This window comes from Scyliorhinus torazame, chromosome 5, assembly GCF_047496885.1.
Source record: "Scyliorhinus torazame isolate Kashiwa2021f chromosome 5, sScyTor2.1, whole genome shotgun sequence".
Taxonomy (NCBI): Eukaryota; Metazoa; Chordata; class Chondrichthyes; order Carcharhiniformes; family Scyliorhinidae; genus Scyliorhinus; species Scyliorhinus torazame.
The window spans coordinates 91,443,334-91,458,768 of record NC_092711.1 but is presented as its reverse complement, the minus strand read 5'-3'; the positions used below and the strand labels follow the sequence as shown (position 1 = coordinate 91,458,768).

Here is a 15,435-nt window from a genome sequence, read left to right as displayed (position 1 = left end):
TAACAGAAGAATGGATGATGGTTTCTGCAGCAGATGAACAGAGACTAAGGTGGAGTCGAGCTGTGTTCCTGAGGTGGAAGTCGGCAATCTTGGTGATGATGTAGATCTGTGGTCAAGAGCTCGTCCAGGGATTGTGCACAGTTTCCATCAGCCTCACCATTTGACAGGGATGGAATTGGTGACAAGGGAGTGGAGTTTGTAGAGGGGACAGTCTTCTGAATATTTTAATGGAGGAAAGTTCTGTTCATCCAGCACTGAATGTCAGACAAGATCGGACAGTGTGTGTCTTGGAAGGGAACTTGCAGGTGGTGATGTTCACACACATCTGCTGTCCTGCTTCATCCAGGTGGTGGAGGCTAAGGGTTTAGGAGATTCTGTCAAATTGTGGTGCAGTTGTCGGTCGAGGAAATGCCTCTCCATTGCCACCTGTTCCCGTCCCCCTCTGTTCTCGCTCTCTCTCCCTTTCCCTCATTATTTTTGGCTTTCTCTTTCTGTTTCTCGCATAAAATTCTCCTGACTAGAGGATTATGGATGATTCATGAATGAATATTTTGAAGGCTGAGATGGTGAGATTTTTGGTCTCTCAGGAAGTCAAAGGACGCAGAGAGCTCACGGGAAAGTGGAATTGAAGACTGAGATCAGCCACAATCGTGTTCAATGGCAGAGCAGGTTCGACGGGCCGAATGGTCTACTTCTGCTCCTATTCCTTGTGTTCTTGCAAAGGCCTGAGTCTTGTGTGGGCTCAGACCAGGTGGCAGGTTTCCTTCCCTGAAGAACATTAACAAACTAGTTCACTTTTCACAAAAGATTCAACAGTTTTCGTGGTCACTTTTTCCCAGTGTCGGCCCCACAAGTTACCAGATTCATTCAGCTCAGCTTCACAAGCTGCCTTTGTGTTTCTGTAGGATCTCTCTCAGTATCCTTTTTTCTGTTTTAAATCAATTTCAGAGTTAGAAGGGGAGGATTTGCAGTCAGGAAACTCAGATCAAACATCACATCAGGATCAGAATTGATCGGAACCTGAATATTGGTGAATTTTGACCATGGAAGGAAAAAGCTCCGTACACAGTGAGGAGAAACCCTGGGAATGTGAGGAGGGATTCAGGTCCACATTTCAACTGGAAATTCATTATCCCAGGTACACTGAGGAGAGTCATTCACTTGCTCTGATTGTTGGAATAGATTCTCTCGATCACCCAGCCTGCTGCAACGCCAGCGAGTGCACATCGGGGAGAAACCATTCAACTGCTCCGTGTGTGGGAAGGGATTCGCTCAGTCATCCAACCTGCTGAGACACCAGCGGGTTTACACTGGGAAGAGACCATTCACCTGCTCAGAGTGTGGGAAAGGCTTCGCTCGGTCATCCGACTTGAAGACGCACCAGCAAGTTCACATGGACGAGAGACCTTTTAAATGTCCAGACTGTGGGAAGTGCTTTAAATGTTCCCGGACCCTGATACTCCATCAATGTGCTCACACCAATGAGCGACCGTTCAGGTGCTCTCACTGTGGGACTAGGTTCAAGCAGTCATCTCAACTCAGTGAACACCAGTGCACTCACACTGAGGAGAGGCCGTTCACCTGCTCCGTGTCTGGCAGTGGGTTCAGTAGGACAACAAACATGCGGAAACACCAACGGGTTCACACTAGGGAGAGACCTTTCACTTGCTGGGTGTGGGAAGGGATTCACTCAGTTATCCACTCTGCTGAATCACCAGAGTGTTCACAATGAGAAGAGACCATTTAAATGCCAAGACTGCAGGAAGTGCTACAAAAGTTCCCGGGAACTGCTCCACCATCAGCGTGTTCACACTGATGCAAAATCTTTTCAATGCCGAGACTGTGAGAAGTGCTTTAAAAGTTCCGGGGAACTGATGCGTCTTCAACGTATTCACACTGATGAGAAAACGTTTAGGTGCTCTTACTGTGGGACTGGGTTCAAGACATCTGACCTCCATGTACACCAGCGAATTCACACTGGGGAGAGGCAGTTCACCTGCTCCCAGTGTGGGAAGACATTCACTCAGTCATCCAGCCTGCTGACACATCAGTGAGTTCACACTAAGGAGAGGCCGTTCACCTGCCCCAAGTGTGGGAAGAGATTCACTCAGTCATCCAGCCTGCTGACACGTCAGCGAGTTCACAAGTAATTACAGTGAGTGGACAATCTGATCAGCTGCCTCTGCTGCTTCCCTCCCTTCCACTAGCGCCACCGGGCCAAACTATCACTAAACATCCCCCTCGTCTGAGTGTGAACGCGGATCTATCTCTGGTTTCTCTCCGATCTCCTGTCATATCCTCTTTGATCTCATCTTGTTTATGAGACCTGACTTCTGCTCCCTTGACCTTATTCTCACTAAACCGCTGACCATCCAACTTCCTCACATTAACTGATATTGTTAACAGTTCTCTCTCTCTTCTGGTTTTGCCCCTCTCACTTTTAAATACACCATCCTCGCCCTTCCTGAGAAAACAACCCTTGACGCCCAACCTCCTTGCAAACAGCCACCCCATCTCCAACCTCCCTTTCCTCTCCAACATCGTGTCCTCCAAGAATCTATCCTTGGCCCCTCCTATTTCTCATCAACATGATGGCACTAGAATCCATAGAATCCCTACACTTTCCGTTGGTGAATTGGCCAACGCGCATGCGATTTGCCGGCCCGTTTGACTTGAACCGACTGAGCGTGCGTGGATCTGACATGTACTCGCCATATTTAAAGGGTCACTTTCCCTTTGCTGTTGCAATTTAAAGTGTGTTGTGAGAGACCTCATTTGAACACCAATAAGGGAGAACCGGTTTTGTGGCTTCAAAAATAATGTTAAGTTAGAAAACTATCCACCCCGAATTTCTGCATTTTTTTCTTTGCAGGAATACTGATATAAATTATTAAACAAGGAGTGGATTCGCAGACAGGAAGCTCTGACTCCCAGACACCACATCAATCTAACCGAGTCACTTAATTAATCAGGATTCAGTAACATTGGCCATATGGAAGGGGAGAGCAGCATTCACAGCGCAGACAGTCTGTACATGTCTTCAGCGTGTGGACCTGGATTTAACCATTCAACCAATATGGGAAGGCACAAGTGTGACCGAAAAAGGGAAGGTCTGTCTGGACAAGGTGGGGGTGTCGAGAAGGGATTCAGTTGTTATCTCTCTGATCAGGATATTTATCGATACAGTCACACCATGACAAGGCCATTCACCTGCCCACATTACGACAAGGGATTCAGTCGATTTTCAAATATGTTGCGACACCAGCAGATTCACACTGGGAAGAAACCCTTCAATGCTCCCAATGCGGAAAGCGATTCACTCAGTCATCCCACTTGCTGACACATCAACGAGTCCACACTGGAGAGAGACCATTCACCTGCTCAGTGTGTGAAAAGAGATTCACAGAGTCATCAAGCCTGCTGAGACACCAGCAGGTTCACACTGGGGAGAGGCCATTCCCCTGCTCTGTGCGTGGGAAGGGGTTCATTCAATCATCCAACCTTGTGAGACACCAGCGAGTTCACAAGTAACTGCAATGTTCAATGCTACAGTTATTGCTGCTGTTAATCAGATTCAGGAGTGAAGCTTGTTCACAATGAAACAGGGGAGTGTTTATGCTGTTGCTGATAGCCACAGTAACCGGGTTGCAGTTGGAAGACTTTGCATTTATAATAATAATAATCTTTATTGTCACACGTAGGCTTACATTAACACTGCAATGAAGTGGCTATGAAAATCCCCTAGTTGCCACATTCCAGCGCCTGTTTGGGTACACGGAGGGAGAATTCAGAATGTCCAAATTACCTAACAGCATGGGCGCAATTCTCCACTCCCACGCCGGTTGGGAGAATCGCCTGGGACGCCGAAATTTCCGGGGACGCCGGTCCGACGCCCTCCCACGATTCTCCCAAGCGGCGGGAACAGGCCGGTCGAGTTTCGCGGGCCACAGGCCGGAGAATCGCCGGAGATACCCAAAATGGCGATTCTCCGGCACCCCCGCGATTCTGAGGCCCGGATGGGCCGAGCGGCCAGGCCAAAACGGCGGGTTCACCCCGGCGCCATCCACACCTGGTCGCTACAGTCGTGGGCGGTGCGTGAACGCTGGGGGGGGGGGGCCTGTGGGGGGGCAAGGGGGGATCCTGCACCGGGGGGTACCTTGAATGTGGGGTGGCCCGCGATCGGTGCCCACCGATCGTCGGGCCGTCCTCTCTGAAGGAGGACCTCCTTCCTTCCGCGGCCCCGCAAGATCCGTCCCCTATCTTCTTCCGGGGCGGATTTGGACAGGACAGCAACCACGCATGCGCGGGTTGGCGCCGGCCAACCTGCGCATGCGCAGATGACGTCCGTTACGCGGCGCCGGCCGCGTCATCTATTCGGCGCCGCTTTTACGTGGGCAACAAGGCCTGGCGCGGTTAGATGACGCGGCCCCGATACTGGCCCATTGTCAGGGCCTGAATCGGTCGGGACCGGGGCCGTTCCGCGCCGTCGTGAATCTCGATGGCATTCACGAAGGCGTGGCCACTTCGTCGTGGTGGTGGAGAATCGCGCCCCATGTCTTTCTGGATTTGTGGGAGTAAACCGGAAATCCCAGAGGAAAACAACGCTGACGCAGGGATAACTCTGCACTGACAGTGCCCTGAGCTGGGAATCGAACCTGGGACTCTGGTGCTGTGAAGCAACAGTGCTAACCACTGTGCTACCGTGCCGCACATGGTATTATAGTCCCTTTGTAGTATATAGTGCCTTTCACAACTTTGGATGTCTCGGTGTACAGTAAGCCTCCAAAAACAGCAATGTGACAATGACCAGAGATTTTTTAGTGAGATTGGTTCATAGAATTTACAGTGCAGAAGGAGGCTATTCGGCCCATCGAGTCTGCACCGGCTCTTGGAAAAAGCACCCTACCAAGGTCAACACCTCCACCTTATCCCCATAACACAGTAACCCCACCCAACACTAAGGGCAATTTTGGACACTAAGGGCAATTTATCATGGCCAATCCACCTAACCTGCACATCTTTGGACTATGGGGGGAAACCGGAGCACCCGGAGGAAACCCACGTACACATGGGGAGGATGTGCAGACTCCGCACAGACAGTGACCCAAGCCGGTATCGAACCTGGGACCCTGGAGCTGTGAAGCAATTGTGCTATCCACAATGCTACCGTGCTACCCGGTTGAGAGTAAACTATTAGTCAGACAGCAGTGAGAACTCCCCTGTCCTTCTAACAGTGCTCGGAGATTTTCTTTAAGAATATTGCTACAGAATAGATAAGGGGAACAAATGGATATGGTGCATTTGGATCTTCAGAAGACTTTTGATAAACTCCCACAGAGGAGGTTAGTAAACACAAGAGTGAGGGGAGTATAATGGCACAGGCTCCAGCTATGCACAATCTATATCAATGATTTGGATGTGGGGACCAAATGCAATATTTCCATATTTGCTGATGACTCAAAACTAGGTGAAAATGTGCGTTGTGAGGAGAGTGCAAGGAGGATTCAAGATGGTTTAGACAGGCTAATGAATGGGCAAGAACATGGCAAATGGGTGATAGTATAGAAAACATTTGAAGTTATCCTCTTTGGTTGGAGGAACGGTGATGTAGAGTATTTCTTAAATGGTGAGAGATTGGGAAGTGCCGATATCCAGAGTGATCTGGTTGTCCTTGTTCATGAGTCACCAAAAGCAGGTGTAGCAAGTGATCAGGAAGGCAAATGGTATGTTGGACGTCATTGCAAGAGGATCTGAGTATGTGTTGGAATTTATTATCAGGTTAGCAAGACATTACTAAAACCAAAATGGTTCAGTACATAAAAGCCTGAGGCTTCTGACCTGGTCTAGCTTTGAGCAGAGGAACCAGCTTAGAACAATGTGCTGATTACACTCACAGGTCTTTCTAATGTGTCCTCCTTTGAGTATCCAATGACCTCATGGTCTCAGTATGCAGTGACTTATGTAATACAAAGAACAAAGAAAAGTACAGCACAGGAACATGCCCTTCGGCGCTCCAAGCCTGCGCCGACCGTGCTGCCCTTCTAAACTAAAATCTTCTACACTTTCGGGGTCCGTATCCCTCTATTCCCATCATATTCATGTATTTGTCAAGATGCCCCTTAAACGTCACCATTGTCCCTGCTTCCACCACCTCCTCCCGCCGCGAGTTCCAGGCACCCACTACCCTCTGTGTAAAAAAAGTTGCCTTTTACATCTCCTCTAAACCTTGCCCCTCGTACCTTAAACCTATGCCCCCTAGTAATTGACCCCTCTGCCCTGGGAAAAAGTCTCTGACTATCCACTTTGTCTATGCCCCTCATAATTTTGGAGACCTCTATCAGGTCGCCCCCTCAACCTCCAACGTTCCAGTGAGAACAAAACGTTAACGAATAAACATTAAATCAACAGCCCATTGTTTCCAACTTTCTGAGCATGTTTAATGGAGTCTGGATACAGAGAATTCCTTCAAACCACAATGTTTATTGAACCTGTTAGGGGGGAAACAATCTGTTACAATTTGAAATGAAGTCCAGGATTTCGGAAAAGCAGTGGATCCATTATCAGCAAAGTTCTCACCCATGAAGCAGATAAGTTACTGAGCGAATCTCTTCCCACCCACAACCACTACACCTAGAAGGGCAAGGGCAGCAGATACATGGGAACATCACCTCCTGGAAGTTCCCCTCCAAGCCACGCCAAGCTGACTTGGAAACATATCGCCATTCCTTCACTGTTGCTGCATCAATATCCTTCCTAACAGCGCTGTGGGTAGACCTACACCACATGGACTGAAGAGGTTCAAGAGGTGGCCCACCAGGAGCTTTTCACAGTCACTTCATTTGAAGCCTACTTGTGACAATAAACGATTTTCATTTCATTTTCATTCATTTCATTTCACCTCTGCCTTCTGAGTAAATTTAATGCACCTCTTCTGAAGTGGAAGTCACTTGTCAGGAACAATGCAAGTTTCCCTCTACGTTTTCTAAGGTACAGAACAAAGTTCTCTCTAAATCATCCCATCACAAACTCACAGGACAAGTACAGCCCAGGCTAGGTACAAAGGAAAACTCCCACTACATGACACATCAAACAGTGCCAGAGAGTAGGTAATGCACAGCTTTGATAAGGGTAAAATTCCCTCTGCCCTGCCCCATCAAACACTCCCAGCACTAATAAGCTGGATTCTGTGAGGGCATTTACCAGGGAATGGAATGATGTCATAAAGCATCACCATTCAATGGAGCTGGTTCTCTCCTTGTCCTTTTAAAGGTGGAGAACTGGAACATCCCGTCTCCAAACACATCCCATCCTGTTCACACTGAGAATCCCAGGGTGGGGAACTGGGACATCCTGTCTCCAAACACATCCCACCCTGTTCACACTGAACCCCAGTGTAGGGAACTGGGAACATCCTTTCTCCAAACACATCCAGTCTCCAAACACATCCCGCCCTGTTCACACTGGGAACCCCGGGGTGGGGAAGTGGGACGTCCTGTCTCCAAACACATCCCACACTGAGAATCCCGGGGTGGAGAACTGGGACACCCTGTCTCCAAATACAACCCGTCCTGTTCACACTGAGAATGCCAGGATGGATAATTCTCACACGCGTCCATTCCTCTCAATCTACATGTGTGTGACAACAGACATTAGAGGTTCACTGGTTAGTTAAACATGCAAGAGTTCCTGGTAGCAATTGATCCAATAATTCTACACATTTCACATGCCCCAGTGACATTATTAATAAAGGGCCAAGTTAAGGGAGTGTCCCTAATGTGATAGAACAGATAGATTATAGAATTATAAAGTAAAGACATAATTATTCTGCAACCTCATAATTGGCTGGGTGTTTTGCAGTATGAAAAACCCCACATGTTTGGAAGGTGCAGAGAGGCCAATGTCCAGCAGATTCCTTCCTACTGCACATCTGCACCTTACTGTCATAGACATAGAAATGATAGACACAGAATTCTTACAGTGCAAAAGGAGGCCATTCGGTCAATTCAGTCTGCACCGTCCCTCTGAAATAGCACCCTACCTTGATCCATTCTCCCAATCTACTTTGGACACCAAGGGGCAATTTTAGGTAGGACCAATTCATCTAACTTGCACATCTTTGGACTGTTGGGGGAAACTGGAGCACCCGGAGAAAACCCACCCAGACATGGGGAGAATGTAAAAACTGCACACAGACAGTCACCAAAGCCAGAATCAAACCTGGGTTCCTGTGAGGCCGATGTGTTAACCACTGTTCCATCATGCTGCCCGTGTCCTTCTGCTTGGAGCAATGTGGATAGAATGATTCACCGTTCATATATCACAGAATGGAGGGGAAGGGCATATATCATAATCCTACAAAATAGAATAATATACCCACTCCCCAGAGGTGTTCGGAAAATGAATGCATAAATTGAAAAACAACTCTTTATTTTAAATTTAATACCTTCGTTTATAAATTGAATTGTGTTTGTTTAACTATATTTCCAAAATAACTTACACACCCTCGTATTATTTTTTCTTCTGAGACCATGAACTCTGACAATGATCGGTAAGTGGACCGGGTCCATAAGACATAGGAGCGGAAGTAAGGCCATTCGGCCCATCGAGTCCACTCCACCATTCAATCATGGCTGATTTCAACTCCATTTACCCGCTCTCTCTCCATAGCCCTTAATTCCTCGAGAAATCAAGAATTTATCAACTTCTGTCTTAAAGACACTCAACGTCACGGCCTCCACCGCCCTCTGTGGCAATGAATTCCACAGACCCACCACTCTGGCTGAAGAAATTTCTCCTCATCTCTGTTCTAAAGTGACTCCCTTTTATTCTAAGGCTGTGCCCCCGGGTCCTAGTCTCCCCTGCTAATGGAAACAACTTCCCTATGTCCACCCTATCTAAGCCATTCATTATCTTGTAAGTTTCTATTACATCTCCCCTGAACCTCCTAAACTCCAATGAATATAATCCCAGGATCCTCAGACGTTCATCGTATGTTAGGCCTACCATTCCTGGGATCATCCGTGTGAATCTCCGCTGGTCCCGCTCCAGTGCCAGTATGTCCTTCCTGAGGTGTGAGGCCCAAAATTGCTCACAGTATTCTAAATGGGCCCTAACTAATGCTTTATAAAGCTTCAGAAGTACATCCCTGCTTTTATATTCCAAGCCTCTTGAGATAAATGACAACATTGCATTTGCTTTCTTAATTACGGACTCAACCTGCAAGTTTACCTTTAGAGAAAATCCTTAAAGGATTCACAGAATGGAGGGTAAGGGCATATATCCCTTAAAGGGTCCTTAAAGGACATTTGTTTCCTTCTTTCCGTGTTTGTTGAAGAAACAGAGATTCATATCCTCTTGTTTTGTACCTATTGTGGACGATGTTTCACTTTACAGCTCTGGGTAAATAACGTAAAATTATGATGCCTAATTTCGAATTCCTACACTGCAGAAGGTGTCCATTGAGTCGGCACCAGTCCTCTGAAAGAGCACCCTACCTAGGCCCACCTCCCCATCCCCGCTTAATCTGTACATCCTTGGATTGTGAGAGGAAACAAAAGCACCCAGAGGAAACCCATGCAGACCCGGGGAGAAAGTGCAAACTCCACAAGTCACCAAAGTCCTGGAATCAAACCCAGGTCGCAGGCACTGCATGGCAGCAGTGCTACCATGCTCACCACTGTCCACCATACTACCTGGGTTCGCAATATTGCTGATTTCCGCTGCAATCGCCAAATCATAGCGAAATAATTAACAATTCCCTGCTTGGTTGGTAGGTACCATGGCGGGGACATTACCCGACACCCGCCGCGGTGGTGAATGTCCTCTGTCCAGAGCACAGGAGAGCAGTGCGCAGGCGCAGGGCCGCCCTGTATTGGAGCATGCGCAGTGATAGCGATGGGAAGCCTATTGTTTATCGGGTCTCCAAACCGGTGAGGATGCGGAAACGCGGAGGGGGCGATGGAGCCGGCGGGTGGACGGGGAGGGTTTCTAAACACCTGGTGAAGGCATCAAGCCCCGAATCCGAAGCTGCGGGTCCCACATTTGCAGCTCCGGCTCTTTTCCCCGGAGACAGACCCAGGCTTACGGCCGCCATCTTGTTTCAGGGGAGAGAGTTCGCATGCGCACCTGTTTTGTCGAATTCAAACATGGTGGGCGGGGCTTCAGCGCCTCTGTTTCCAACCAGGTCCTAGTGTCCGGGTAGTGCATTAGACGACAGGTGCTGCTTGCAGCCCAGAGAATTCCATGGGCCATGTATACATTCAGTGTGGGAGGTTGCAGTCCCGATAGTTAGTTACCTGCAAAAGCTACTTCTCAAGTTTTTGTTACACTTCAGCCCCGTGCTCCTAATCTTTGGCTGCCCCGTGTGGAGAGACTGGGTAAGTCAGAGGATCTTCTCCTGGACTTGCTCTTGGGCCTGGTTAAAACAGCAATTTATAGAATTTGGATGATCAGGTCCCATTTGGTGGTGGGGATTACACTGGTTAAATATAAGAAATAGGAGCAGGAGGCAGCCACTACGACACTACCACTATACCAGTACCACATAGTGGAATTGTCACTGGACTACTAAACCAGAAATCCAGGGTAATGCTTCGGGTAAAACCCAGGTTCGAATCCTGCTACTGCAGATGTTGAAATTTGAATTCAATAAGCATCTGGAATTAACAGTCTAATGATGACCATGAAACCATTGTCAACTGTCATTAAAAACGCAACTGATGGGGGGGGGGGCTGATTTATTTTCCTTTATGTAAGGGGCGCATGCCCCATTTTGGTTTGAGTTGGGGGTTTACCGTTTAGAGGGTTAAAACATTTTGTTTTGTTGGCATGTTGCCCTGTTTTCTTTGTATTATTTTCCTTTTTGCAGTGTTCTGTAAAATTATTGAAAAACCTTGAACAAATACATTTAAAAAAACTGAACTAATTCACTAATGTCCTTGAGAGAAGGAAATCTGCTGTCCTTACTCAGTCTGGCCGACATGTGACTCCAGACCCACAGCAATATAGTAGACTCTTAACTGTCTCGTCCAGAGCAATTAGGGATGGGCAATAAATATGAACGAATAAAAAAAGAATCAGTCCATTGAGCCTGCTCCACCTTTGGATAATGTCACTTTACTGCCGCCCCATAAGAGACTTTTGTCCTCTCTTCCAATTGCCTGCCTGTGTCTGGGTAACTCTGGGGAGGGAGCATGCGGTGTCCACCAGAACAGTTGACACCTTCTACAATCGGTGGATTCCTCAGAGTACAGAGTGTCTCATAGACATTGGTAATAACATTCTGGTTTAGTCAGGAAGATTCGCTTGCTCTTGTTGGGACTTTGTTTCTGATTTTGGTTTATTTTACTATGATTGAGCAATACGTTTGGGAAAATAAGAAAAGAATGAATGTTGCATAGAAACTAGAATTGTTTGTTGTAAATTTCTCTCCTGCACTGACAGCAATGACTTTTGTAAACTCTGATTATAGGATATTAGGAGATGATTTGTGGATGGGGAACTCAAACCAAGCATCACATTAAGATCTGATCATCACTTGATTTCACTCGGAGCTGAATATCATCAAGCTTTGAATGTCAAAAGAGAAATAGTTATCTGTTTTGTCTGCAGGAAATGATTTCAAACATCAGTGTGACTGGAAAAGCACTGAGACATATACACACCCAAGTGAGAGTGTTCCGGTAGACCGTTAAGCAGTTACACAGCCTGAACAAACATCACACCATTCACAGCGGGGAGAAACTGTACATATATTCTGTGTGTGGGACGAGGCTTCAGCTGATCATCCAACCTGGAGAGACATAAATTCATTTGCACTACAAAGAAACCGTGGAAATGTGGGGACTGTGGGAAGGGATCCCTTTGCCTCAATTCCTCCCTCCTGCCTGTTCACCAGAACCCTTGATTCTCTAAGAGACCAAAATTCAGTCTATTTCAGTCTTAAATATGTTCGACAATGGAAACAGAACATTTAAATTTATATGACTAAAGGAGGCCTGTTGGCCCATCATATCTGTATCAGACCACCCCCACTTTCTAGCTCTTGATCTGTAACCTTGTAGGTTACAACATGTCAAATTCCTCACTTTAATGATTTATTTTACGGTCACTCTCTACTGCGTTACCGCTAAATAATCACAAGAAAGTGAATTGTGAATCACAATGGTGGGTTTTTTACCCAGCATTCCCCACAGTGGTGAATGTCCCCTATCTACACCACAGGAGACCAGTGTACAGGTGCCGTGTCGCCCAGTATTTGGAGCATGCGCTGTGTCAGTCTTGACCATGGATAGGTGTTTATTTGTCACATCTACAGCTGGTCGAAGGAGTGATGGAGCTGGCGGCTGGATGGGGAGGATTTGAAAACACAGAGAGATAGAGAGAAAAAAAAAGCCCGGGAGGCTTGGAGAAACCACCTTAATAATTGCTCATTTAATCTCCACACAGTCACTTCTGGAACAAGGTTAACGTTGGTTATTCCATCTGGTCCATCAGGGTGATCCAGATTCATAGAGAATTAGTTTGGTTCAATAGATCATTGGTTTGCTTCAAAATCATAAGTGTGGCAGGTTCAGAATTGTGATGATGCTACAAATATAATAAGTAATTAGGATTCATCACATAGTTGTAGACAGCCATTAAATAAAAGTATAAAATAATGAAAGTATTGCACATTATGATCATTTCATCAGACAAATAATTACAATAGGTTACAAAAAGCAGGAGTCCTTAACCAACAGAATAGAAATGAAAGATTCTCTGTAATCTGCGTTTTGTATTAAATCCACAGATCATATGTTGTCAGCATGAGTTCATTAAATTCTCAATCATTTACATACTGTCTGTGAGCTTTATAAAGTAGGTCATTGCACTGCCTTGTAGTCTATTTGTTCTATATCTTATTTGTGGAATAGAGTCCTTTCTCCTGAATTCCAATCCACATTTATATTTATGTGGTTGTGACAAGAGATCATAGATTTAAGTGTTTTCCAGTGAAGTCTAATAGAAAGTTTTCCAACTTGCTGGGAACACATATTCAGATGATTGATTGTGAAACGTTTCAACAGGATTCATGAATGAAGTGAATTATCAAACATGATTCAATCTCTATTTGTACAAATTTGTTAAAGGGATGCAGGAAAATATATCCAACACTTTATCTGTATTTCAGCCCAGTGGGGAGGGAGAGTGTGTGGGATGGGGATCTGCAGCTGTAGTGGAATAAGAGGGAAAAAATGGTCCCTAGAAACGAGAATTATCTGTTCTGCATTTCTGTCCTCTACTTACAGTGATGACTTTGGTAATCTCCTTTTACAGAGCATGAGAAGGTGAGGATTTGCAGATGAGGAAAGCAAACATCATGTCAAGATCTGGCAGAGTCATTCGATTCATCAGGACTTGAATATCATTGGCCTTTGAATGTCGAAGGAGAAATGTTTGTCTGTTCTGCCTGTGGGAAAAGATTTCAAACATCAGTGTGACTGGAAAAACACCGAGACACACACACAGCCGAGTGAGAGTGTTCCAGTGAACTGACTGTGGAAACATCAGTGTGACTGGAAAAGCCCCGAGACCCACACAACACACATCCGAGTGAGAGAGTACCAGTGAACTGACTGTGGAAAGAGCTTTAACCAAATACACAGCCTGAAGAAACATCACACCATTTACAGTGAGGAGAAACCGTTCACATGTTCTGTGTCCGATCAAGATTGCAACTGATCATCCAACCTGGAGAGACACAAGGACACTGGCACCATGGAGAAACCTTGGAAATGTGGGGACTGTGGGAAGGGATTCAGTTACCCATCCCAGCTGGAGAGCCATCGGCGCAGTCACACTGGGGAGAGACCGTTCACGTGTTCCATGTGTGGGAAGGAATTTGCAAAGTCATCCAGCCTGGGGTCACATCAGAGAGTTCACAGTGACGAGAGACCTTTTAAATGCTTTTACTGTGGGGATTGCTTTAAAACCTCTCCAGATCTAATTAAACACCAGCTTGTTCACACTGACAAGAGACCATTCAGTTGCTCTCATTGTGAGAAGAAATTTAGACAATCATCTCACCTTATTCAACACCAGCGAATTCATACTGGGGAAAGGATATTCACCTGCTCCGTGTGTGGGAAACAATTCACTCAATCATCCAATCTCCAGACACACCAACGCACTCACAGTGGGGAGAAACCATTCACCTGCCCCGAGTGTGGGAAGGGATTCAATCGATCATCCAACCTGCTGAGACACCAGCGGGTTCATGTGTGACTCCAGGGATTGGATGTTATTGTTAATCACGTCCTTTGTTTATTTCTGCTCAAGTTAATAACCCCTTTAACTGGGCTGGAGTTTGATGTTCTCCACAGGACAGGTGATGTGCTAGGATTGCAGTATGTGGGCGTTTTTGGAGAACGTTACAATCCTGGGCAATCATATCTGAGGAGTGTCTGCAACTTGCAGAACCTGGGCTCAGGGGTATTGAGCTGGAGTCTGAGCTGCTGACATTGTGGGGCATCAAGGAGAGGGAAAGTCACCTGGACACTTCCCCAAGGCTCAGTAGAAATTTGCAGAGGGTGGGGGACTCAATTTTCTGCATCAATCGACAGTTTGAAATGTGTGGGGGTAAGTGAGGAACGATCAGTGAGCTGCAGCTGTCTGACAACGCGGTGTATTACTGCAGGCTGAGAGACTCAGTGACAGGAACCAGAGGGAACCTCATACAAAAACACTGTTGCAGTGGGACATGAGCTCTGAAGAGAGAAGTCAGATTTCATGCACTGCCTGTATATTTTTCTGCTCTATTTGATATACCACTGATAGAGGATAACAAGAATAAATCTTACCCTTTTTATGTCCCCAGTGGAAGGTTAATCAGAACCCACCCTGTCACCAAGCTGAATCTAATTCATGACAGTGAATGAAATATGGGCAGCACGGTAGCACAGTGGTTAGCACTGTTGCTTCACAGCACCAGGGCCCCGGGTTCGATTCCAGGCTTGGTCACTGTCTGTGCGGAATCTGCACGTTCTCCCCGTGGGTTTCCTCCGGGTGCTCCGGTTTCCTCCCACAAGTTCCGAAAGACATGCTTACTAGGTGATTTAGACATTCGGAATTCTGCCTCAGTGTACCTGAACAGGCACCAGAGTGTGGTGACTAGGGAATTTTCACAGTAAATTCATCGCAGTGTTAATATAAGCCTACTTGTAACATTAATAAAGATTATTATTAAACAGGACATCATCTACATTCAACACCTGTTTTTGAGATGATTTATTTCAAATCAATTAAAGATCAAACTGTCTCTCGGATCAATGAGATCGCTGTCATTATTTCATTCCAATTAATTGGTTACATCAGTGATATTGTGATTCTAATCAACCTTTACAGCAACATTGCTGTTGACCAATGTGTGCAAATTGTCCTCCCATCAGTTCCAGC

At 46.3% G+C, this 15,435-nt stretch overlaps 2 protein-coding genes and 2 long non-coding RNA genes across 9 annotated transcripts in view; 2 read left to right on the top strand and 2 right to left on the bottom strand.

The window, feature by feature from the left end:
- LOC140421474 (uncharacterized) overlaps positions 1–15,435 on the top strand; it is a 366,287-nt gene that overhangs the window by 166,302 nt on the left and 184,550 nt on the right. The window lies entirely within an intron of this gene.
- Positions 1–15,435, bottom strand: part of LOC140421475 (uncharacterized) — an 856,937-nt gene that overhangs the window by 753,076 nt on the left and 88,426 nt on the right. The gene's annotated exons all lie outside the window — the stretch shown is intronic.
- LOC140418929 (uncharacterized) lies at positions 9,875–15,305 on the top strand. 2 transcript variants are annotated; one of them, XR_011945427.1, is made up of 2 exons: positions 9,875–9,929; positions 13,318–15,305. It is a non-coding gene; the product is annotated as an uncharacterized lncRNA (long non-coding RNA). The 2 variants fall into 2 exon arrangements; XR_011945428.1 differs by lacking the exon at positions 9,875–9,929 and adding an exon at positions 9,938–10,376.
- Positions 12,417–13,440, bottom strand: LOC140418928 (uncharacterized). The gene is made up of 2 exons (XR_011945426.1): positions 13,288–13,440; positions 12,417–12,588 (listed from the first exon to the last, which is right to left on the bottom strand). It is a non-coding gene; the product is annotated as an uncharacterized lncRNA (long non-coding RNA).